The sequence below is a fragment of the Sus scrofa genome, chromosome 5 (assembly GCF_054392235.1).
Source record: "Sus scrofa isolate SSC_HxYL_T2T_F1_AM1 chromosome 5, Sscrofa_HxYL_maternal_Yorkshire_Landrace_v2.0, whole genome shotgun sequence".
Classification (NCBI taxonomy): Eukaryota; Metazoa; Chordata; class Mammalia; order Artiodactyla; family Suidae; genus Sus; species Sus scrofa.
The window spans coordinates 60,742,309-60,766,625 of record NC_139387.1 but is presented as its reverse complement, the minus strand read 5'-3'; the positions used below and the strand labels follow the sequence as shown (position 1 = coordinate 60,766,625).

General features: G+C 40.6%; 1 protein-coding gene across 26 annotated transcripts in view; it reads left to right on the top strand.

Moving 5' to 3' along the window:
• Positions 1-24,317, top strand: part of PLEKHA5 (pleckstrin homology domain containing A5) — a 255,696-nt gene that overhangs the window by 66,071 nt on the left and 165,308 nt on the right. For 9 of the 26 annotated variants that reach the window (XM_084956664.1, XM_084956662.1, XM_084956659.1 and 6 more), the window contains exon 1: positions 22,093-22,236. The exons of the other annotated variants lie outside the window; for them this stretch is intronic. The gene's annotated coding sequence lies outside the window, so the exon portion shown is untranslated. Of the gene's footprint in view, positions 1-22,092; positions 22,237-24,317 lie in introns of those variants that run through there. 26 annotated transcript variants of the gene reach the window in all.

The window sequence follows — 24,317 nt, the reverse complement described above, 5'->3', positions numbered from 1 at the left end:
TACCCGGAACGAAAAGATTTGTTATGGTCTCAACAGCGAGCACATCTGGTGCCTATTGATGGGCTGTTGTTATTAGTCCCTTGGAGAGAAGAGTTTCTTAGTGTTTTTTATGTACCGTGATTATTATTTTTTTTTAACATGGGGGTTTCTAAGAGAAAGAAAAGAAGATAGTAGTGGCTTTTCACCTTAACTCTGTTCCCTGACTTTTTTGTTTTATAAATTTTGGTAGCAGTCTTTTGCCTCGACCTTACCTAGACACAGACTGTTTGACTAGTAAGATTCTCTCTGACAGTCCTTTTTAGCAAGTAGTAAATATTTTAAACCAGGAAAATTATAGGTCTTTAATAAGAATTCAGTTTTTCTCTTTCATTAAACACTCATTGGGAGCCCTCTATGTGCCAGCCACCCTGCTTGGCATATATTGCATACAGATGTAAGACACAGCTGTGCCCTTGCTATTGGCTTATAGTTTGGGGTGGAAACTCAGGAAGTAAACCAGTCATTATGCTGAAATGGAATTAAATACTGTGACAGTGGGCAGGGTGCCCTGAAAGCACATACCCAAGCCTGGGCAGGAGAGGGGAGGGAGGGCTTCACAGGAGAGGTAATGCTTGAGCTGAGCCCCGAAGCACAAATGACCAGAGTATTTCTCAATAGAGAACTTGCAGTTCCCATTGTGACACAGTGTCCACAAGGATTTGGGTTCAATCTCTGGCCTTGTTCAGTGGGTTAAGGATCTGACATTGCCACCAGCTGCAATGTAGCTTGCAGATGCAACTCGGATCTGGCGCTGCTGTGGCTGTGGAGTAGGCCAGCAGCTACAGCTCAGATTTGACTCCTAGTCTGGGAACTTCCATATGCTGCACCTGCGGCCCTAAAAAGAAAAACAAAGAAAAGATAACTGAGAGGGAGATGTAGAAAGGGCTGGTTTTGTTAATGGGAACATGTTTGCTTTGGATATTTGGGGCACAGCACCTAGGTTTTGAGGTGTATATTTTTTTAAATGTAGGAGTGGAATTTTTAAGGATTTTTGGGGGGAGGGGTCTGGAGATGAATATTTGAGAGTCATTTGAATAGACGTGATAGAAAATCTAGATGAGTGATGCAGTAGGGTAGAAAGAGAGGGGAGGAGAATGAGGAGTGGATGCCTGAGAAAGTCAGAGCGGTTCCTGGAACCTCAGAGTCTGAAGCCAGAGCAGTGCTTCAGGATGAGGCACAGCAGTGGCATCCGAGAAGGGAGGTGGGGAAGGACCAGAGAACCGGGAAGGCACTGGCTGTGATTGGATTCCAGTTACTTGGACATGAGCAGTATCTTGCAAGTTTGGATTTCAGGTGACATTATAGAAACGAAATGCCTCTTCTTCTCTAAGCCTCTTTTACTCAGGTTCTTGGCTTTGGAGTGGGAATCCAGAGGCCTCTTTTAAGCCGTGGGCAGACTTGATGGCAGATCTTTATGTTCTCTGCCCATCACCCTCTCGTCTTCTGAGAAGCTAACCTGTGTTCTCTTTGGAGAATAACTCTCTCCTCGCTGTCAGGCCTGGTCCTGTCTGAGGGGGGAGTGTTTGGTGCAGCCCTGACCTCAGGAGTGTGCATGTGCTATACCTGTGCCCCTGAGACTTGACCCTGGGACCTTCCTGAAGCTCCTGAGAAAGAGAATCTCTTGTTGGAGTTGAAGCTGTAAAGATGTAAGCCTAGCTTTCCACACAGGATGGGACTCTGAGGAAGGTCCTTCTCTGGGGAGGAAGGAGGGAGGGAGTGGAGTGAGGCAAGGAGCTGAGACGGACGAACACACACCCCTTTATCCTATGAGTTGAGTCCCTATATCTACTCCTGGACTTTCCAGTTTTCTGAGCTAATGAATTCCCTTCTTTGCTTATTTTGATTTTTTTTTTTTTTTTTTTTTGGTCTTTTGACTTTTTAGGGCCACACCTGCGGCATAAATTTGTCCCCAGGCTAGGGGACAGATGGGAGCTACAGCTGCTGGCCTACGCCTGCTTAAGTTATTTTAACTGAATTTTTTTGTCATTTGAGGCTCAAAGAGTCATTCTTCCAAAGAATACTATGTATTTGTATGTATTTTACACCCCGCAAATGATTCTGAGGTTTAGAGATCAGTAGAAGCCCACTGAGCAGAATTAAATGCTTCTGCTTTAACTCTCTTCAATTATTATCAACAGGATTTGCCCACAAATCTAGATCCCGTATTGTTATCATTAACCAATTGATGGTTGTTCTTGGGACAATTTGATCTGTTACAAACATACACAAAACATCTTGTTTTTTAATTGTAGTTGAGAGGATGGATAGTTTTTGTTTGTTTGTTTTGTTTTGTTTTTTGCCTTTTTGCCTTTTTCTAGGGCCACTCCTGTGGCACATGGAGGTTCCCAGGCTAGGGGTCTAATTGGAGCTGTAGCCACCGGCCTGCACCAGAGCCACAGCAACACGGGATCCTAGCCAAGTATGCGACCTACACCCCAGCTCACGGCAACGCCGGATCCTTAACCCACTGAGCAAGGCCAGGAATCAAACCCGCAAGCTCATGGTTCCTAGTTGGATTTGTTAACCACTGAGCCACGACGGGAACTCCCAAGGATGAATAGTTTTACTAACGCCTTTTAGACTAATCAAAAGTTAACCCATTTATTTCCTTCAGCTTCTTGCAGCAAGGATATCTTTTCTTGGAATGTTGGGATTCTGTTTTATTCATTATCTATCTCTATAGGCTTATAAATATTCTTGCTAACTATAAATCTCAGATCTAGGAATCTGACCTTAAATCATAAAGGCAACATAATTTGCCAAAGGCCCCATAAAATATGAAGTCATCCCTGACTCTAGCTAAGTTAAAATAACTTGAAGAGAAAAGAAAACGGTTTTGCTAATTTTGTCACAAGGAGTAAGCGTCCAATTCAGTAGAAAATGGATATTTTTAAATTTAGTTCAATAAAAACTATTTACCAGAAGGTAGCATTAAAAATAATAGGGCAGTCAGAAAGCACGTGCCATGATAATAGACTTCCAAGGGCTTTGTGACATCTGCTCTCTGGTTTGAGTTAGTGAGGCTGGTGACAGAGAGGATAATTATTTTCTTTCTTTCTGGGCACTGCCCAGAGGTCCTACCGGGTACCCACTGACACTTGTTTTGGTTACACAGAAAAGGAAGGTTGGATTATAATCACCTGTGGATAACTGAGAATGTGCCTAAACTTAATATACTAAATTTATGTTTTTTATAGAAAGAGACTTTTCATAAAAGAGGACTGCCAGCTAATTTCAAATTAGTAAGTAGAAGAAAAAGGAGTAAGAGGAAAAGGTTAGATTGATATTGTGTCCCAGTCCACACTCCCTATGCTGTAGTCAGATGTTCCTTGAAATTGGTCTGATGTTCTCAGCCTCTGTGCTTTTTTTGCTTTATTCTCTATCTCAAATGCCATTTATGAATTAATACTGAATTATGTAATTTATGAATTAGCCCCAATTAGTATTACTACATGGAGTCCTATATTCTTTTTTTTTTTTTTTCTCTCTTTTTGCCTTTTTCTGGGGCCACTCCTGCGGCTTATGGAGGTTCCCAGGCTAGGGGTCTAATCGGAACTGTAGCTATCAACCTACACCACAGCCACAGCAATGCGGTATCCTATCCAAGCCGAGTCTGCAACCCACACCACAGCTCACAGCAACGCTGGCTCCTCAACCCACTGAGCAAGGTCAGGGATCAAACTCGAAACCCCACGGTTTCCAGTCGGATTCATTAACCACTGAGCCACGACGGGAACTCCTGGAGTCCTATATTCTAAGCAGCTCGTACTCCAAGAAGCTTTTTTGGGGCATTATAGTCATATTTAATCTCTTCCCATTTATTAACAAGCATCTCTCCTTTCTCTCTCCCTCCTTTTGTGGAGAATTTTTATTTTATTCCTACTACACGCTTTAGGCTAGTTATTAAGTGCTGGTAGGTCAAAGAACAGTGTGCCATTCCTGCCCTCTGGTGGTTGAAAGAAACATTGCAAACAAGTGATTACAAAGATCTGTGCTATGAAATCTCACCGACCTTGATATCATCCATTTCTTTCATTCCTGCTGCATTAATTCGTTCACTGATTTGTCAGTCATGTAATGAGCATCTTCTGTATGACAGTATCAGTACTCTGAAAGACGCTTGTCTTGTGTAGTAGCATTTTGGACTTCAGTAGCAGCAGTTTACATATGTGAGGTCTTAGAATTCCAAAAGCATGCTTTTCATGTGTCTGACTGACTTTTTGCCTCCATATTTGGATAGCACAGTGTTTTCCTAAATGCATCTGACATTTCTAGGCCTACTGAGTTTCAAATTGGTTGTACATGGGATGGATGAAAAATAAAGAAGTCTTGTATCTTAGTTCTCTTGCTGCCTAACAAATTCTCTCAAAATTTAGTAGCTTAAAACAACAAGCACTAAATATTTCAGAGTTTCTGTGAGTTAGGAATTCTTGAAGTGCCTTAGCTTGGTAGTCCTGGCTCAGACTCTTAGGGGAAGGCAGTCAAGGTGTTGGTCAGGCTTATGGTCACCTGAAGGCTTGTCTGAGGCTCAGATCTGCTTCCAAGTCAATCCTGGTTGGTGGAAGGCAGTTCTTCAGGTCAGGGTGCTGGGCTCCCCCCAGAGAGAGAGATTCAAGAGAGAACAAGAGGGAGGCCTCAGTGTCGTCAGTGACCTTGCCTTAGAGGTCAGACAAAAGGACCGTGTAGGGCTTGACTACCACAGGGTGAAAATCGGGGGGGGGGGGCACCTTGTCCCCCATGTAGCTACCACGTGTTATAACCCTATGTTTGTGAGCATCTATCAGTGAATTGGGGCCCATGTGAAGAAGACACTTGTAAATCTTCACCTGGAAGTATTTTAGAGTGAAACAGGGGGTTGAAAAATTAGACCAGCTCATCTTCATATTAATTTTCATTCTTCATTTCTTGGGGAGAATTCCAATAAGTTCTCAATGCTCCCAAGCCAACATTTTTAAATGGAGCAGTTAGAGAAGTAGGAAAAGAACGATAATAGAAATGAGTTTTATATGGGAACAAACTTTTATGAACATGAGACTGGAACATTTTCATTTTTTTAAAGCTGGGTTCTATTTCAGTTTCTGTTTTTGTGCCACTCAGTGGCGAGAAATATTTCTGCCGAGAAGATACTTAGTGATGGCTGCTGATTTTTCAGAGATTCTCTGTCAAATTGCTTACTTATTTTAATTTGAGCAGTGAGCACCATTTTTGGTCTACAGCCTGTCAGAACACCACTAGTCTCATCAAGGTCATGTTCAAGAATGGAGGAACTACAGGTGATTGGGTGGTAAGGAAAGTATGACCAGCTCACGCTTATGCAGGTTTAAACACTGCTAGGTTATTAAGCTCAGATGTGAACAGACTTAAGAGTAAGTGTCAAGAACAGAATTTTACTTTAGTAATGAGAGATCAGGTTTTTCTAAGTAAAATTAGAAAGGAAAGGTAAAGTTGCCACTCCTCTCTGCTACCCCCCCCCCCGTAATTTTCCTCTCTTTTTTCCATCCTATCTTAATCAATTTTTTTCATAAGAACAATCTGTTTCAAGGTTGGTAGTTCATTTTGAAAATACAACAGTGCTACTTTCAGCATTATAAATGGATGAGAAAGAAAAATATGGGAGGATACAAACAATTTAAAATATTAGAATTGTATCGATCTGATTTTCATATAATGGTTTCAATTCCATTTTAGAAACAAATCATATTAGAAATAATTTTTCTAGCTATGCAACTTTGTTGATGCATCTGGTAATAGCCAACTAGAGTACACATTTCCATGGAATAACTATAATAGCCTGCAATACTTGTTTATCTTTAAGGTCTTATTTTGCAGATATGACTTATGAAATTAATAAATTAATAAGTTTATAATCCCCAAAGGCAAAAGGATAAGATGACACTGAGATTATTTCCTTTAGAAGTTACTTCACTGACTATATTTTTTGTTATGAGCTTAATGTAATCATTTCTTATTTTATCTTGTAGTTGTTTATTTATATTTTTAATTTATGTGTGAAGGCATTGTGTAATCTTAGTGGTAAGTGAGATAAATTTAAAAGAAAGTCCTTTCACTCAGCAGATATTTATTGGCTTATATACCAAGGCCTCTGATGGCTTCTGAGGTCACAGTCATGAACAAAACAGGCATCGTCAGAGAATTTTTGCAGCTGCCAGTGTAGAGGAGAGATGGACATTGAACTAATAGACACACAGGTAAATATATAAGCATATTTTCAAAGATTTAAGCTGAGAGTAGACAGATGAGCAGGGGGAGCTAGTTTGCCAGGGAAGAGCCATCTAGGCTGCAGAGATCCACAAAGTCTGAAAGCAGCCAGATTGCCTGGAGGAGTGGGCGAGGCAGGGCGCTTCCCTGGCTGTTCCCGAGACAGGCCCAGGGGACCTGTGGTGCAGGTGCAGGACCCTGAGGCCCAATTAAAGCCTTGGGATTTTATTTAGGTGCGGGGAGGGGTAGACTGGGGTGTGGGGGGTGCTGCTGAGGGTTTTAAAAGGGGGCATGACATTTTGTATGTTACTGTAGCTGCCAGGTGGAGAGTTAAATGATGCGGGCTTAAGAGTAGAAAAGGATAGTAGCTAAGAAGGGATTGTTTTGTCCGAAGGAGCAGAAATGGTGGATGAGTTAAGGGGAGTGTCAGCAGAGGCAGATTAAAGTAGACTCACTGGAGGGGGAATTTAGAGGGCAGACGACTCAGCATTTGTTGGATTACACGGGAGGAATAATTTAATAATTTCTAGTTCTGTGATGTGTGCAGCTGGGTAGAAGTTCCATGTTTGATTGATTGATTGGTTGATAGATTTTTATGGCTGCATGTGTGGCATATTGAAGTTCCCAGGCTAGAGGTCGAATCAGAGCTGCAGCTGCTGGCCTATGGCACAGCACAGCCACAGCAAAGATAGATCTGCATCTTAGACCTACACTGTAGCTCGTGGCAAGGTTGGATCCTTAACCCACTGAGCAAGGCTCAGCCGAAGCGAATCTGACTAGTATCCATGAGGACTCACGGTCGATCCCTGGCCTCCATCAGTGGGTTAACTCCATTGGTGTTGCTGTGAGCTATGGTGTAGACCGCAGATGCGGCTCGAATCTGGCATTGCTGTGGCCGTGGAGTAGGCCAGTGGCCACAAGCTCTGATTCGACCCCTAGCCTAGGAACCTCCCTGTGCTGCGGGTGTGGCTCTTAAAAAAAAAAAAAAAAAAAAAAGATTAAAGAAATGAGAAAAATAGTTTGTTCTTTTGGAGGGTGAGCAAGGTGGGGAGTTGGAGAGGAGGTGTCTATTGAAGGTGGGAGATCTAGGGATGGTTTACATAAAGGGTTAGTTTGAGAGGGTTAGTTTGAGATGTCCGTGAGGGAGCCTTGTGGAGATTTCAGGTGGGCAGTCTGGGTCTGTGAGTCTGGAACTCAGGAGTGGGTAAGAGAAATAAATTTGGCAGATGTCAACATATTTGTGCTGGTTAGGCCAATAAATGGACTATAGTACGTCTTCTTGACTCTTGTCTGGACCAGCGATAGGCCAAGGATGACATAACTGCACTAAAATGTTATTGACATGAAAAAGAACTGCTTTTTGAACAATTAAGAAAAATCGGGAATGTTGCTTAGCAAGAGAGCTTTTAGAAAGAGTCAGAACTTTCAGTGGAGCTTTTTGTGACTTAATTCCCCCCCCCTTCTTTTCTTGATCTCATTCTCAAGGAATTTGATTACTTGCTCTTCTGTGCTTTTCTGAAGACATCAATCCGTTTTCTTATTAAATCTTGAGATCTGGTTACAACATGTTGATTTCCCATTTCCCCTCCTAGCATGTTTTTTAGAAACTACTAATCAGCTCAGTCTTCCTCCTAGAATCATTTTTTCCATGGCTTTTCTGAAGCTTCACTGTGCCTTTTTAATAGAAGAAAACCATCAATTCCCAATAGAACCATCACCCAGGGCTTTTTTCGTCATTGTCGTTTATTCCATCTCATTTTCTGAGTAACTTTGAAACCCTTCTATTAGTTTTAGGAAATGTTTTGCTCTATTTATTAGTGATTTATATTTTCTTTTTCTGTTTTTTTTTTTTTTTTTTCTTTCTTTCTTTTTTCTTTTGTCTTTTTAGGACTACACCCGTGGCATGTGGAAATTCCCAGACTGGAGATCAAATCTGAGCTACAAGGCGCTGGCCACAGCCACAGCCATAGCCACAGCCCACGCAGGATCCAAGCTGCGTCTGTGACCTGCACCACAGCTCATGGCAACGCTGGATTTTTAATTCACTGAGTGAAGCCAGGAATTGAACCTGCGTCCTCATGGATACTAGTCAAGTTCATTACTGCTGAGCCACAACAGAAACTCCTACTAGTTATTTATATTTTTCAGTGAATGAAGTATTGGCTTAAAGCTGGTAAAACTTCCTTACGGATAATACTGCTTTCTCATTAGGCATTGCAAATAAGTAATTGAATTTCCATTGATCAGATAAAACTGTTTTATTTACTGAAATGCCTTTTTCTTGATATTTATTCATTCATCAGCTTAATGCAAAGCTTGTACTGGGCACTAGAGAAGAGAGAGCCGGAAGATTCTTCTGCACGCAAGATACGTCCTATGTCTGTAGCCCTGATTATAAGAGCAAAGCTTTTACCTACTGCATATAAGTAATAATGATCTGAAAGCCCACCTGATGGAAAATATAATTGTTGCTAGGACATTATAGAGTTAAAAATCAGCCCAGCGTATCTAATTATTTCCAGTGTGTTCTAGAAGTGAAGATGATTCATTTAGTCAGAAATCACAGTGACCTCGGGGTCATTTCAAGTTCCCTATGTGATCTTCCTCCTCTTGTTTGCCTTATTCTTTTGAGACAGCCACGAAGCATGTTGCAAAGGGGGTGTCTCCAAGGACAAGGGACTGCCCTATTCTCAACCCTCAGAATGGGAAGGACTAATGTGAGGAAAAAGCATCTGGCCAGACCTGACTTCCACATGGATTTTAAAATATCAATGTGAAAACAAGGTCCAGATATTTAACAGGCAGAGAGAAGAGAAGTCAGAAGAGAATGAGAGATGGTGAGAACTGGGGGAGCGTGGTGACTCAGTTTTCTAGGGCGTTAACTTGTTTGGCATTATGTCACCGGTGTTAAACTTTTTTGACCATTATCCACAACAAGAAATGCATATTATTGCATGACCCACTGTTCGTATACAAATATATACATTTCTTTATATAAAACTGAAAGGAGGAGTTCCTGTCGTGGCTCAGCAGTTAATGAACCTGACCACTATCCATGAGGACGCAGTTTTGATCCTTGGCCTTGCTCAGTGGTTAAGGATCCAGCGTTGCCATGAGCTGTGGTGTAGGTTGCAGATGTGGCTCGGATCCTGCGTGGCTGTGGCTGTGATATAGGCTGGTGGGAACAGCTCCAGTTGAACCCCTAGCCTGGGAACCCGCATATACCAGAGGTGTGGCCCTAAAAAAAGAAAAAAACTGAAAGGAGAAAATTTCCCGTTACTACTTATACCTTCTCTTCTGTGTCATTATTTAAAAGTGCTAGTAGAAAGCATCCCATTAACTGCATTTTATTATCCTTTAATGGGTCAGACCAGGGTTTAAAAATACTGCCCCGGGCAACAGTGAGATTCACATGGGCAAGAACAGAGGTGAAGTAAGGATGGTTTTTTGCATATCACTGTTGTGAGTCATGTGCCAGTGTATAGAAATCAAACTATCTTGATAGGCTGGCACACAGCCTTCCACATAGCAAGTATCAAGTTTCTGTTGAGTGTTGTTGAACAAACACAGCACAGCAGTCAAGATGACCATACCAAAAAAGAAAAAGAAAAAAAAAAAAAAAAGATGACCATACAGCCTAATACTGTTGATAATACCAGTGTCCTCCCCTAAACCCATCATAGTGCAGGAGGGGAGATGATTGTTTATCAACTGCAGCTGCCACCCACCAAAATAGTTACAAAAAATAAGCTCAACTGCTCCTTACGGCATGGAGAACTATAACCAATCTCCTGGGATAGACTGTGACAGAAAAGAATATCAAAAAAAAAGAATGGATGTATAGATTATAACTAAATCACTTTGCTGTACAGCAGAAATTGGCACAACATTGTAAGTCAACTATACTTTAATAAAAAATAATAAACAAGCTAAACTGTAACCTAATCAGATGAGTGGTATCCCCTGTAGCTTTGAATCACCTCCAACCATTTCTTATCATCATCTTTTCATTTCTTATCTTTCCTGCAGGGCAGGAGTTCTAGAGCTGCTCTGTAGGGCAGTTCTGGCTCAGAGCGTCTTATAAGGTTGTGGTTTGCTGTTGGCTGGGACTTCAGTCTCTGGAAGCTTCATAGCTGGGGCTGGAGGACCACATGGATGGCAGGTTGGAGCTGGTCAGTTGGTTTCTCTCCACGTGGACTTCTCTGCCAGGCTACATGGCCCTCATGACATGGCATCTGGCTTTGTCCAGAGCAAGCAATGCTGGACCAAGAGAGGGGCCAAAAGGGGGTGGTACAAAGATGTGAGTGCCAGCAGGTGAGGATCCATGGCTATCCTAGAGGCTGGCTGCCGTTCCTTAAAAGGATATCTTTATCAATCGTGACCTTGAATTTTTAACGAAGGGAAAAGGAAATGTGTAAATGCTTGTTTTATTTTTGAATTTTGTAAGGCATTTAATTGGCAGGGAAGTTCTGACATTTCTGCTTTTCACAGGAAATTTGGAGAGAATCCAGAGGTATAAAAATGATAAATTTTAGAAAATGAGATTCATGAGGAAATACTGAATCATTAAGCAAGTTATATTTAAAGTTCAGAATTATGAAAACTAGTTAAATAGTGGGAAGAATCCAAATTAAATTAATAAGGATAGAAAATAATTTAGTAAAATTAGTAATACTGATCATCATGAATAAGTAAAATGACCCATCAACTGATTGGTCAGAGACAGGTGTCACTGAACTTACATGGAGTAGATAGAAGACTGTCATACGCATTCCACTTAAATGCTGCTCCAGACTAGGAGTTGGCAGCAGTGTCTTGTGGACCAAATCCAGCCTGCTGCCTGTTTTTGTAAATAAAGTTTTATTGGAATGCAGCCATGTTCATTTGATTTTACATACTGTCTGTGACTACTTTCTCTCTACAATGCCAGGGGTGACAGTTGTGACCAAGACTGGTCCACAAAGCCCAAAATATTTGCTGCCCTTTGCAGAATAAGTTTGTTAACTCCTGCTCTAGATTTTAGACTTTTAAATACAATGAGGTTTTGTAGTGTTGATGAGATGCATCAGTTCAGGGACCGTAGCACGTAAGTGAACTTCTAAACACAAAAGAAGGTGCAATGTTAAGTGTTTTGATTTTTTTAGAAGAAAAGTCTTAATAATTAGAAGAGGGGTAGAACAGTGAGATTCACAAGAATAATGCTTCATTAGGCAACACTTTATTACGATAATTCATGAGCTTTGCATGGGGCTCACGGGGGGGGGCAACATTAGAAAAGCAAATGTGAACATTATGACTGAATTAGGTTATTGTGAAAAAGCAATTTAAAATTGAATTGTAAGTTAGGAATGTTATTGTTTGAAATCTTAGGCATGTTGTTTACTTTGAAATCTGTTCTGGTTTATGATTAGACTTTTGATTTCTTTTTTCTTTAAACATGAAAAATATAGTCTTAAGAACATGCCTCTGAGTAATGGGGCATTCAGGGTGGGCAGTATGACTGGAAGAGATACAGGTCCTAAATGGTCTTGGGATATACTGTAGACAAATTGAAAAATGAAATTTCTGGGTAGGAAACACCAGTTTAGGGCTCAAGGTCAGATGAGTGAGGACGAGATGCTAGACACTCAGTGGGACTAGGAGATCCCAAATGAGATGTATTTATGATAGTACCGGCAGCTTATATTCTCCTGCTGGGCTGGCTTCATGGTCATTATTAAAACTACTGTTATTTTAGAATTTTCTGAGATTAATAACTACCGTTTATTGGGCACTTATTATGGCAGGCACATTTCAAAACTTAGCTCATTTAGTAACTCCAAAGGGTTAGAGACAGTGTTATACTCACTCAATGCATGAGTAAACTGAACCTTAAAGGGCTTAACTTGCTTAACTTGCCCACATTTAGTAGCGGGACTAGGATTTGAATCTGGGGGCACCTACTCCAGATCTCTGCATGCCATGCTGCTTGTCCATATACCTGTCACCTTATTCCCAGCTCTTCTTCTTTCCTTTCTGTTTTCCCTTCTTCCCGCCTCTTCTTTCTTTCACTTCCTTTTCCCCCTTTTTATTGTTAATTGGGTGAGTAATAGATGCTGTGGAAACACTGTCTCTAACACCGAAGAGTACCACATAAAACCTGAAAGTAGCCTTAGCCCATGCTGCTGACATTCACTGTTCTCTCAGCAGCTTTGGAGATGGTGTACCTGCCCCAGAGACACCTGCCAGAGGGGCACGCAGATCCACCCTGCTACTTTAACAGCCGCACCACATGCTCCATAGTACATACAGATCCTTTAGTTTATGCAGCCGTTCCTGTAGAGTTGCCCTTTCACTTTTGGCATCTTGTTTTCTCTCTTGTTGCTGTTTGTTAGAGTTTTACCTAATGAGCATCTGGGGCTCTCCTTACCTGCACTAGTTGAGTGGACCGAAGTGGATCTGTCAACCCACATGATTTTTGAAAAGCAATAGTTACGTTCTTTCCATGACCTGGAATGGTATATACCGAGTCTAATTTCTCCAGTAGGATTTTGTTTCTGTGTCATGAGGTCTTGTAACCCTTTCTTAAACTCCTTGAAAAATCTCCTTTGCTCATTCATCAACAGATTACATTTTAGATGCTAGTACCGATTTACACTTTTTTAGGGATCTACTGTTTCAAGCAAATTTTTTTAAATTACCATAGAAAGGTGATTTTTAGAGTTGATAAATCATTAGACTATAAAATTGTATATATTGTTAAATGTGTTAGTGAAAAACTTGAACCACAAACTGTCAGGAAGTAATTTTTTCCAAAAGAACGTTAAGATAACTAACCTAATTCCAGGTGTCATTTTAGTCATTTATTTAAATGAGGATCACAATTTGTCATCATTGTTGATGTATTGGTTAATTATACCTTTTATACAGCAGTGATGCTTATTTTGGAAGATACTTATTTATTTAGAAAAGCAGTGATGCTTATTTTGGAAGATATTTATTTATTTAGAAAAGAAATTTTTCTAAAATGCAATGGGACTTTGCATATAGAATGTCTCTTCCCTTCACTATATAAGTAGACTGGTACGTATTTATAAATGATAGAAGAAAGGGGTGGATGGATAGATGGATAGAAGGGAGAAAGGAGAAAATATAAAATGAAAGTAAAACTTAAAAATTATCATGTCTAGCTAGCAAGAGTGTCTTATGAAGCAAGAAAACCTACCCTGTCTGCCCTCTTCGTTTTAGGTACCTATGAATAGATGAGAGGCACTAGGTGGCAGAGAGAAAACATAGACCTCCTAACCCCTCCCCTCGTTTCCTAGCAGTTGAAAGGTGGGCTGTCTTTGACCTTTCCTCATATTAGGATGTGGTTAGTGAAACCTACCTGACAATGTTCTTGTACAAATGAAAGATCAAGTATATATCCACAACACCTGGAATGATTCTCAATAGGTTGGTACCATGTTGCTGCTGAAGTTGTTTCTCTGGCTTTTGAGTTTTTAGCTCTTTTTTGTTTGTTTGTTTGTTTAAGAAATAGCTTAGAGTAGTGGTTTTTGAGTGGTTTATCATTGAGTGAGAAAATAAGCAAAATGAGCTTTTTGGATTCCAGAATTGGTGATGTTGACATTATTAAAATTTGTAAATCCTTATTTGATGACCAAGAACTTTGTTAAGTCCTCAGAACCAGCTTGTCCTAGTACCTTTAGAAGTGAATATACCACCTGCCAGCTGGACCTCTTTCCTTGTCTTCCATAGAGATGGCTCTCTTCTCTACCGGCTCCACATTGCACTGCCAGCATTGAGAACTTCTTTGTTCTGGTCTTACTTATCCTCTTGGCAGCATTCCTCATAGTTGGTCCTTGACACCCTTTTCTTTCTGCCTTGGCTTCAATAACATCATTCACTTCTGGGTTGCATACTGCTTTTCTGGCTGCTGGTTCTTTTTCTTATGCTCCAGCCATATTGGTCTCCCTACCATTCTTTAGTTATGCTGGTGATACTTATTTTAGAAGATCTTACTTATATCGCTGCCTTACTTATACCTTACCTTGCTTATAAGACTATATCTTACTTATATTCCAGGCTTGGTGCTACCCTTTCCCTCTGCCTGGCCCTTTGTGCACATCTCATCTTTTTTTTTTTTTTTTTTGTCTTTTTGTTGTTGTTGCTATTTATTGGGCCGCTCCCGCGGCATATGGAGGTTCCCAGGCTAGGGGTCCAATCGGAGCTGCAGCCACCGGCCTACGCCAGAGCCACAGCAACGCGGGATCCGAGCCGAGTCTGCGACCTACACCACAGCTCACGGCAACGCCGGATCGTTAACCCACTGATCAAGGGCAGGGACCGAACCCACAACCTCATGGTTCCCAGTCGGATTCGTTAACCACTGCGCCACGACGGGAACTCCACATCTCATCTTTTGAGTGAGGCTCACTCTGACCCTCCCTTTACCTCCATCACTCTAGCCACCCCTTCATTCCTCTGCTTTTTCTTTTTTTCATAGCACTTACTATACAGTTTACATATTTGTTATGTTGTATTTGTCTTCTCTGAGAGAGTATACAGTTTACTATATACTGTCATACTATACAGTTTACATATTTGTTATGTTGTATTTGTCTTCTCTGAGAGAGTATAAGCTCTGTGAGGGCAAGGATCTGGCTTTTTCAGCCATATTCTAAGTTCCTTCCTAGCGTAGGGTCTGGCACAGAGTAGGCACTGTGGATCGATGAGAGCCCAGCATCTGTCCTGTGTTCTCTTTTCCATCACCTCACTCACTCCCAAGGCACTTTGCACACCATGTGCCAGTCACCCCTAAACCCACGTCTTCAGCCAGACCTTCTCCCACTTCTCCACCCACTGACCTCTCCACATAGTATCTAGTGGAAACCGTCAGAAACAAACAAAAACAACCTAGCACCTTCCTTAATTTCTCTTTCCTTCACCTACCCACCCCCCAACCTCCGGTCTATCAGTGACTCTGTTGACTCTTCTTCCTCCCCAAAAACCTCCCATATCTGCTCACTTTCTCTCTCTGCTTTACCTCCTTCTGTGCAACCATCACCTCTCACCAGACACTTCCTGTGGCCTCTCAACTATTCATGCTTCTCCTCTTGACCCTTTACAATCCATTCTCCACACTGTAGCCAAAGGCATCTTCTTTTTCTTTTAATTAAAATGTAATTGATTGACAGTGTTGTACTAATACCTCCTGTACAGCAAAGTGACTCAGATACACACACACTCACACACATTTTTTTAAAATATTCTTTTCAGAGTTCCCTTCATGGCTCAGTGGTTAACGAACCTGACTAGGATCCATGAGGACTCGGGTTAGATTCCTGATCTTGCTCATGGATTAAGGTCACAGCTCAGATCCTAAGTTGCTGTGGCTGTGGTGTAGGCCAGTAGCTACAGCTCCAATTCGACCCTTAGCCTGGGAACCTCCATAGGCCGTAACGGCTCTAAATATAGCAAAACAAAACAAAACCAAAAAATGCATGTGTGTGTGTGTGTGTGTGTGTGTGTGTGTGTGTGTATGTATTCTTTTCCATCATAGTCTATCCCAGGAGATTGGCTATAGTTCCCTGTGCTATACAGTAGGACCTGTTGTTTATTCTAAATGTAACAGTTTGCATCTACTAACCCCAAACTCTCAGTCCATCCCACTCCCCCCCCCCCCCCAGCAACCACGAGTCTCTTCTCTACATCTGTGTGTCTGTTTCTGTTTTGTCGATAGGTTCATTTGTGCCATATTTTAGGTTCCATATATAAGTGATATCATATGGTATTTGTCAAAGGCATCTTCTTAAAATAGCAAATGTAAATCACATTGTATTACAGCCTTTGAGCAGCCTTCCACAGCACTTCGAATAGAATCCAAAGTCCCTTCTCTGGCTCGTAAATCTGATTCTAGTGGACCTGCCACCTCTTAGACCTCATCTCTTAACTCTTGCCCTCAGCTATCATCACACTCTGGCCACCCAGGCTTTCTAGCTTGCTTTAGGTATGCCATCGTTAGAGCCTTTTCACCATCTACCCCATCTAGATTTCTTTCCCCCTTTTCTGCCATTGTTTAAACCAGTGCTTACATGTCACCTCCTCAGGACTTTTATTGGCCATCCATCCATTCACTCAGTGACTTAACTTAGTTCTTGACATAGACTTCTCCCACAGTGTTATAGCTGGCCCTCCATATCCATGGTTCTGCATCCTGAGATTCAACCAAACAGAGGTTGAAAATATTTGGAAAAAAAAAAATAATGGGGAGTTCCTGCCATGGCACAGTGGGTTAAGAATCTGACTGCACCAGCTTGGGCCTCTGTGGAGGTGTGGATTTGATCCCTGGCCTGGTGCAGTGGTTTAAAGGATCCACCATTGCTGCAGCTGTGGCGTAGGTCGCAGTTGTGGTTCAGATTCAGTAACTGGCCCAGGAATTTCCATATGCTGTGGGTGCGGCCATAAAATTTTTTTAAAAAGAGGAAAAAATGACAGAAAGTTCCAAATTGCAACACTTGAATATGTCTTGTGCCAGCAGCTATTTACATAGCATTTACATTGCATTAAGTATTATAAGTAATCTGGAGATGATTTAAAACATACAGGATAGGTTATGCAAGTACTGCATGATTTTATATAAGGAACTTGAACAACTGCAGATTTTGGTGTCCATGGGAGTTCCTGGAACCAGTCCCCCATGGATATCAACTGGCAGCGGTACATTCTTTATCGAGTTTCTTCCCCCATGAAAATGTAAGCCCCCCGAGAGCACAGACCTGGTTACTGTGGGATCCCTAATACGTAGACGAGTGCCTAACACAGAGTTGATGCTCAATAAATATTTGCAAGTGGAGTTCCCATCATGGCTCAGTGGTTAACGAATCCGACTAGGGAACCATGAGGTTGTGGATTCGATCCCTGGCCTTGCTCAGTGGGTTAAGGATCCGGCGTTGCCGTGAGCTGTGGTGCAGGTCGCAGGTTCGGCTCAGATCTCACGTTGCTGTGGGTCTGGTGTAGGCTGGTGGCTACAGTTCCAATTCGATGCCTAGCCTGGGAACCTCCATATGCCGCAGAAGTGGCCCTAGAAATGGCAAAAAGACCAATAAATAAATAAATAAATAAATATTTGCAAGTATAATGAATATAGATGATAATGTTATGCTATAATAATGTAATGTGATAAATATTCCTCCAGTGGTGGTCATTCTACAATATATAAATGTATCAAAGTAACACACTGTACACCTTAAATTTATAGAAGGTAATATGTCAGATTTATAAAATAAAAATTTGATAAATATTTGTAAAGTGAATGAGCAAAGGGGACAAGTTTTAAAGTTACAAATTTCTGTAATACTTATGAAGTTATTTTAACAGGCTGACTAAGAATTCATAGGCAGGATGGATAGAAATTGACTATCTTTATTTGGGAAAAGAGGCACTCATAAATACTGTTCTGTCTCTTAGCAGAAAGAAGAAAATTATCCTGCCCCACCCTTATTTTTTTCTTTTCATTTACGCAATACGCTTTTAAAAAATATTTTTCTCTTATGTCTTTATTTAGAAGCAAGATTTTGCTTTTGCTTTTGTTTTTCTGGTAAAGCAGAAGAGATTTTTTAGAGTCTTAAGCATTGTCTATAGCAGGAGACAGCTTGAATGCCAAAATAATGTATAATTAGGTCTATTCATTATCTTGCCACATGCTAAGTAGATGCTGAGTTTATCTCTGCAGTAAAAGTCACTGGGATACTTAAGTTTATTTTATGAAAATATGTTTTAAAATTTAAAATTCTTCTTTTGTCAGACAGTAAGAAATTAGTATGCAGAAGGTATTCCTTTATCCCAGATTTTGTAGAGACTTCTTCCTGTCACTTTTTTTTTTTCCAGTGTGTATTACCTGAGCTCACTTTCTTGCTATACATTTGAAAAAAAAAGCCCAATCGTATGTTAACTAAGATTGCATTTAAAAAAAAAAAAAATCACCATGCTTCTACTTTTTTTTCCTCCATTAATACCCACTGAAAATCTCTGAGTTTAGAAAGCAGTAAAATATAAACAGGAATCTTTTACCGATGAGATGTATAGAGTCAGTACTTAATGACTGATTATTACTGTGTGGTACTGAGCGTTTGTCCCAGAGAAGGAAGTGGAGACAGTGGTTGGTTTTTTTTAGGGCTGCACTCATGGCATATGGAGGAAGTTTCCAGGCTAGGGTTGAATTGGAGCTGCAGCTGCCAGCCTACACCAGCCACAGCAACACAGCAGTTCGAGATCCCAGCCACGTCTGTGGCCTACACCACAGCTCACAGCAACACCGGGTGTTAACCCACTGAGTGGGGCCAGGAATTGAACCCGCATCCTCATGAATACTAGTCATGTTCGTCACCGCCGAGCTACAGCAGGAATTCCAACAGTGGTTGTTTCTAACTTGTCGTTTATTTCTCATCTTCAAGAGCCTGTGGCTTGGGGCTGGGGGTAGAAGTGGAGACTGAGTGCAAACAGGGCACAAGGGAATCTTTAGAAGTTGTGGAAATGTTCTAAAACTGCATGCGGTAACAGTTGCATGACCTTTACATTTATTAAAAGTCATTAAATTGTGCACTTATGAGGTATAAGTTTTATGAATGTAAATTTAACTTCAATAAAACTAAATAGAAACTGGGTTAGTCCTCCTGGCCTTGAGACCTTACTTCTTGCTTAGTATCAGTTCTTCCCTTTACAGTTAACGTCCCCCCTCCCCATTGCCTCAGCTATTGAAAATCCTTTGTTCAGTAATTCTGCTTCCTTCATAAGCTTACTGCCCTTTAGATCTCATTTAGATCGTGGGTTCGGGGGTCCAAAATCCAGTCCAGATTCCCGTACTGATTATCTGTGTGACACTGGATGCTGAGCCTCTTAAGCTTCAGGCTCCATATCTGTAAAATAAGAGTAAAAACAGGGTCTCCTGGGAGTTCCCATCATGGCTCTGTGGTTAATGAACTCGACTAGGATCCATGAGGATGCAGGTTCGATCCCTGGCCTCACTTGGTGGGTTAAGGATCCAGCGTTGCCTTGAGCTGTGGTATAGGTCACAGATGCGACTCAGATCTGGTGTTGGTGTTGCTGCGGCTGTGGTGGGCAGGTGCAGCTTCGATTCAACCCCTGGCCCAGAAACTTCTTATGCTGCAAGTGCAACTGTAAAAAAAAGAAAAAAAAAGAAAAAAGAGTGATGAGAGAGAAAGATTTAGAAGGGGGAAAAAAAAGCAAAAATGGGATCTCTAGGCAAGATCAAAGGATACATTGATTACAAAATTGACCTCAAATTCAAATCAGAATGCTGAGGTTGAATGTACATGAGCGAGGATATGCAGATTGAAGAGCTGTTAAATGATACGGAAGAACCGAAAGAGTGTGTTTGAGAAGGGAAGTACTATGCAGTGTGCTGGAATGAGTGCCTCTTTTTCCTTTTTATATGTCTGCCTGTCTTTCCAAAGTTGGGTTTACAACACAGACACAGCAACTCAGGATCCAAGCCGCTTCTGCAACCTATACTACAGTTCACAGCAACACTGGATTCTTGTCCCACTGAGCAAAGCCAGGGATCGAACCTGCATCCTCATGGATTCATTTCTGCTGTGCCCCAACAGGAACTCCATTCATTCTGCCTTTTAACACATGACCTCAACTCTTCCATTTTCCAGAGTGTAAAACAAAGTGCTTCTTGCCATCTGCTGCCCTCCCTCCTAGCCTCCGACCTGGCAGTTTCTCCTTCCTCCCTGTCCTTTCTAGTCCAGAGGCTCAGTCCTCATCCAGGCATTTCAAAAAGTTCACCCTGTTGCAAAGCCCTTTCTCAATCCCCTTCACCCGAATGCTTTCTCTTCCCTCCTGACTCCCTAGGCACCTCTCTCCTGCTGTGATAACCTTACCTTGGTTATTTGTTCTCTTGCCTCATACTCTCTGAGCTCTTTTAGAGTCAGAGATGGTCCTTCTCATTTCTTATTTCCACTGTGTTGCTTGCACCATGTCTCACATAGAATATGTTCTCAAATATTTATAGATCAGAAGTACTTTTTTTTTTCGTTTGCTTGTTTTCAGTGAAGGACGTTTCCTTTCTCATTCAGGGATCATAGAACTTTCCTTGAGTACATTAGGTGACTTACTTTTTCTGCAGAATCTTTACCTTGACATGTACAGTACACAGAACTTACTAGACATAGCAGTGCACAGAACTTATTGGCACTTCTTGATGTCTTGTATAACTCTTGCTTTTATTTGGTATTCCTTCGTTTCCCGAGCTGTTTGCTTAAGAGACAGAATGTGTCGCACCCAGCACCCACAGCCCTTGCAGTTGTACCCAGTGAATTTTCCTTGACCAATAAGAATGAATTGCTTTGGCAGAATGCTGAAGAAACTGGTGTGTTGGTAGTTTTCTTTGAACCTAACACTTTTATTTTCTAGAAATGTATTAGAATTAAATGTGGTTCCATAAATGGCTCTGTGGTTTAAAAAAAAAAAAAAAGCTTGAACCTCTTTTTTTTACAACCATTCTGAACCTCTAAATATCTTGTCCCACCATCTATGAGCGACCTTGTCTCGGGTGCTGCCATGGAATTTGTCAACTTCCTGTGCCTTCTTACTTTCCCAGGCCTTACGTGTTAATTTGGGGTGGGGATTGAGGGAGACAAGGCTACTGTGCACATCCTGAGTCATTTGTGTGGAGGGTGGAGAGGTAGTTTACAATGGGGAAGTGATAGAAGTAACCAAGAGGAAGAAAGGAAAATCATAAATTAACTCCTGGGCCCATTTAAAGACAGTCAGCTCCACTCTTGTCAGCGGTTTGCTTCCCCAGGCTGGGTGTGTGTTGAGTGTATGGATACTTCCTGTTTTTGTTCATCTGCCCAAGGTGAAAATGGGAAGTGGACGTCTGAGAATTGTCTGGTTGCTTTGGTGGGGCTGTCTCTGCTGTGGTAAATTTCTATTTCTGGAAGACTGAAATGATCAAAGTAAGCAGAGGATAAGCTTCTTGACCATATTTCCATCCTGAAAAACTCTGTGGTCTTTGCAGTAACTTAACAAACCAGGCAAATTAGTTATTTGATGACATTCACATGGTGCATGCAAACTATTCAGGTTGATTTGTGTGTGTGAGAGCATGTGGCACTTTGATAAAAATTGCTCTTGAAAATGCAAAAAATACTTTTTAAAGTCCTATTTAAAGCTTTTCAATATTTGGATGAGGACTGTTTTATGCAAGCATATACTCTATTATATAACGTATAGTCTATAGGTGAGAAAAATCCTGTTTGCTAGTTTAAAGATAGCAGACATTTTTTAATAAAGATACTGAACATTTCAGTTTACTGATATTTCCAAAGGAGAAACTAAAATACTACTAGTTTGCAGATGATTTTTTTTATTGAAGAGACAAGAGAACTGAATAAGAGGTTAAAAAGTAAAATATAAATGGCTTGTAGTTTGTTTAATTTATCCGTGGTCAGACATATTTTGGGGGGAATCACATTTTGGATGTCTTGAAATTTCCAGTTCATTCTAGCATTTTGGTTGTTTATGTGGGCATTACTAAAGAAATACTGAGATCTAAGGACTTGCTTGAATAAAAGTATAGAAATAATCATTTCCAGCCACATGAAGTTAAAAGAACCACAAAAATCATGACGTTAAAAACAAATTACTTATCCTTTGGTGTGGTTCTGTGTAACTTATTGCAGTTAATGATCTTCGATTGAATTTGCAGCTCTCAGAGTTCGTGTAGAAGTAGGCCATCACATGCCGAGCTGAAATACCAAGTCATTTAAATTAGATACTGAGCATGCTCATATGAAGTACTTATTCTTTGAGACTGCAGTGTGGTTCAGTTTTCTTCTAGTGGAAATAGCAGAAAAGAGATCACGATGTGCCCTTTTGTCATCATTCTGTCAGAGAGCCTGTAATTTGTCTTTGGAAACCAGAGGCCTGAGACAAAGAGAAGAATGCAGGTTTTTTGCAAAAGGCTATTTGGTGAGTTAATTAGCTGTTTTATTCTGTTTCGTAATTCTTAGCAAGGCTCTGTCTTTTCTTATATCTGCTGCCTGTTTTGTACTAAGCCAAAGCTTAGTAAGTTAGCCGAGATTGGGAGAAGATTGTTTCTGTTGTCCAAATCTCACTCTTTTGAAATATTTCCAGTGTATTTCTGAAGTGACAAGTTCATAAATTGCTGTGATAATATTCCACCGTGTTCTCCACAAATTTCGTTTGCTCACTGGTGCTGAATAACGCTGGCAGAATTGTGTGCTGAGGGAGTTCAGGACTTGTCTGTGTGGACAGTTCAACACTTTTGTTCTTGTATTTTAATGAAATTATTATTTTGCTTTCACATTTTAAAACCATGTGTAATAAAGGAATAGCCTAAAAGCAATAATTTAGCCTAAGAGCAGGAATTTCAAAACTATAGCTAATAAGGTAGTAGCCCAAGAGCAAGAATTTTTAAACTATGTATAATAAAATAATAGCACAAGAGCAAGAATTCTTTAAAGAAAATGAGAGGCTATGTTGTGCTAATATGTACATGTTGTTGCATAGGTGTTTCAAAAACAAATAGGTTTTATAGTATAGTCATTTCAAATACTCTAAAATGGGATTGACAACACTTTGTAAAATGTGTGACAATTGTTCAGTATTCATATTTGGCATTCGTTCTGTTTTTAGTTACTGAGTTAGCTACAGAAGTATTTGGAATACAATCATAGTTTTGCCATTTGGGGGCTCTTCCTACTTCCCTTGAGCTCATGTTATGGTGATGGAGAGGAAGATAATCTTCAATGTTTTCTGATTGTTTTTGTTATCCAACATATTTGTGTTTTACAATGAAGTTAAAGGGGGGAGTTTTCTTTTTCACTTTTTTCCTCCTATTATGTTCTCCTAAAATCAAGCAAGATTTAAAATCTGTAAGTTATTATTTTATAATGAACATGATTTTGATTCTATGTGTGCAATAGATAAACTCGGCAACCAAGTCTTCAGGGGATTCTCCCGGAATTAAAATTGCGTACTCTGCTCAGGATAAATCATTGTCTTTCCTGAAGATTTGAAGAAAAAGCATAAAATTATCATATTTATTTCCTTGGGGGGAAATTTCGTATTTTTAAGTGAACGGAAATGTCAGGTAGAGAATCGGAGGTATAGAAGGTGCCTTAAAGAGCTCTAGAAAAACAATGAAGGAGTGGGAGGAATAGGAAGAAAATACTAAAAGCACAGTGTCTTCAAATGCCAGGCAATTATGGGATGCTTTCCTAAAATATCTTTATTTTGAGAACTGCCCCCACCATGCCATTTTCCAGGATTGGCACATGTGAAGGAGGTGGGTGTATACTTAAGCTTGTATATGCATGGAAAAGGGAGGGTTGCAGTTAAAGATGGGGACTAGGTGGCAATACTCAAGCAATCTATTGCCACTACTAAATACTGACTCACTTGTGTGCCCTTGGGTGAAATGCACACCCTGTTTATTTCCACTTATTTTTAATGTGGTATTTTACCATGGTAATAGGAGGTTCATTTAAGGTTTCTAAGGTAATAAGATGATTTCTTGCGACTGTTGCAAAGATTCATGAGGGCTATAAGTCATTCAGAGATAGTTACTGTGGGGAAAAAACAAGCAAGTATTGCTTTTACAGAATCCTATCAACTGTTTTATTTTTTAATTAAAATATGTCAAATGTGTCAGTCCTCGATGGTCCTTGAAACTAATTTTTCAGAAATGCGTATTCCATGTCTATTAAATGATTAGAAGATTGCAGGTTTTGACTCTTTCCTTATATTTACTCATGAAATTTTTCTGACAAAAATAGTTTTTTACACTGTTTTCTCATGTATTCAGTCCCATTTACATCTAATCAATAGAAGATAAATGGATAATCAGTAGAAGATCTATTAAAGAAAAATACTGGAGTTCCCGTTGTGGCGCAGTGGTTAACGAATCCGACTAGGAACCATGAGGTTGCAGGTTCGGTCCCTGGCCTCGCTCAGTGGGTTAACGATCCGGCGTTGCAGTGAGCTGTGGTGTAGGTCGCAGACGCGGCTCGGATCCTGCGTTGCTGTGG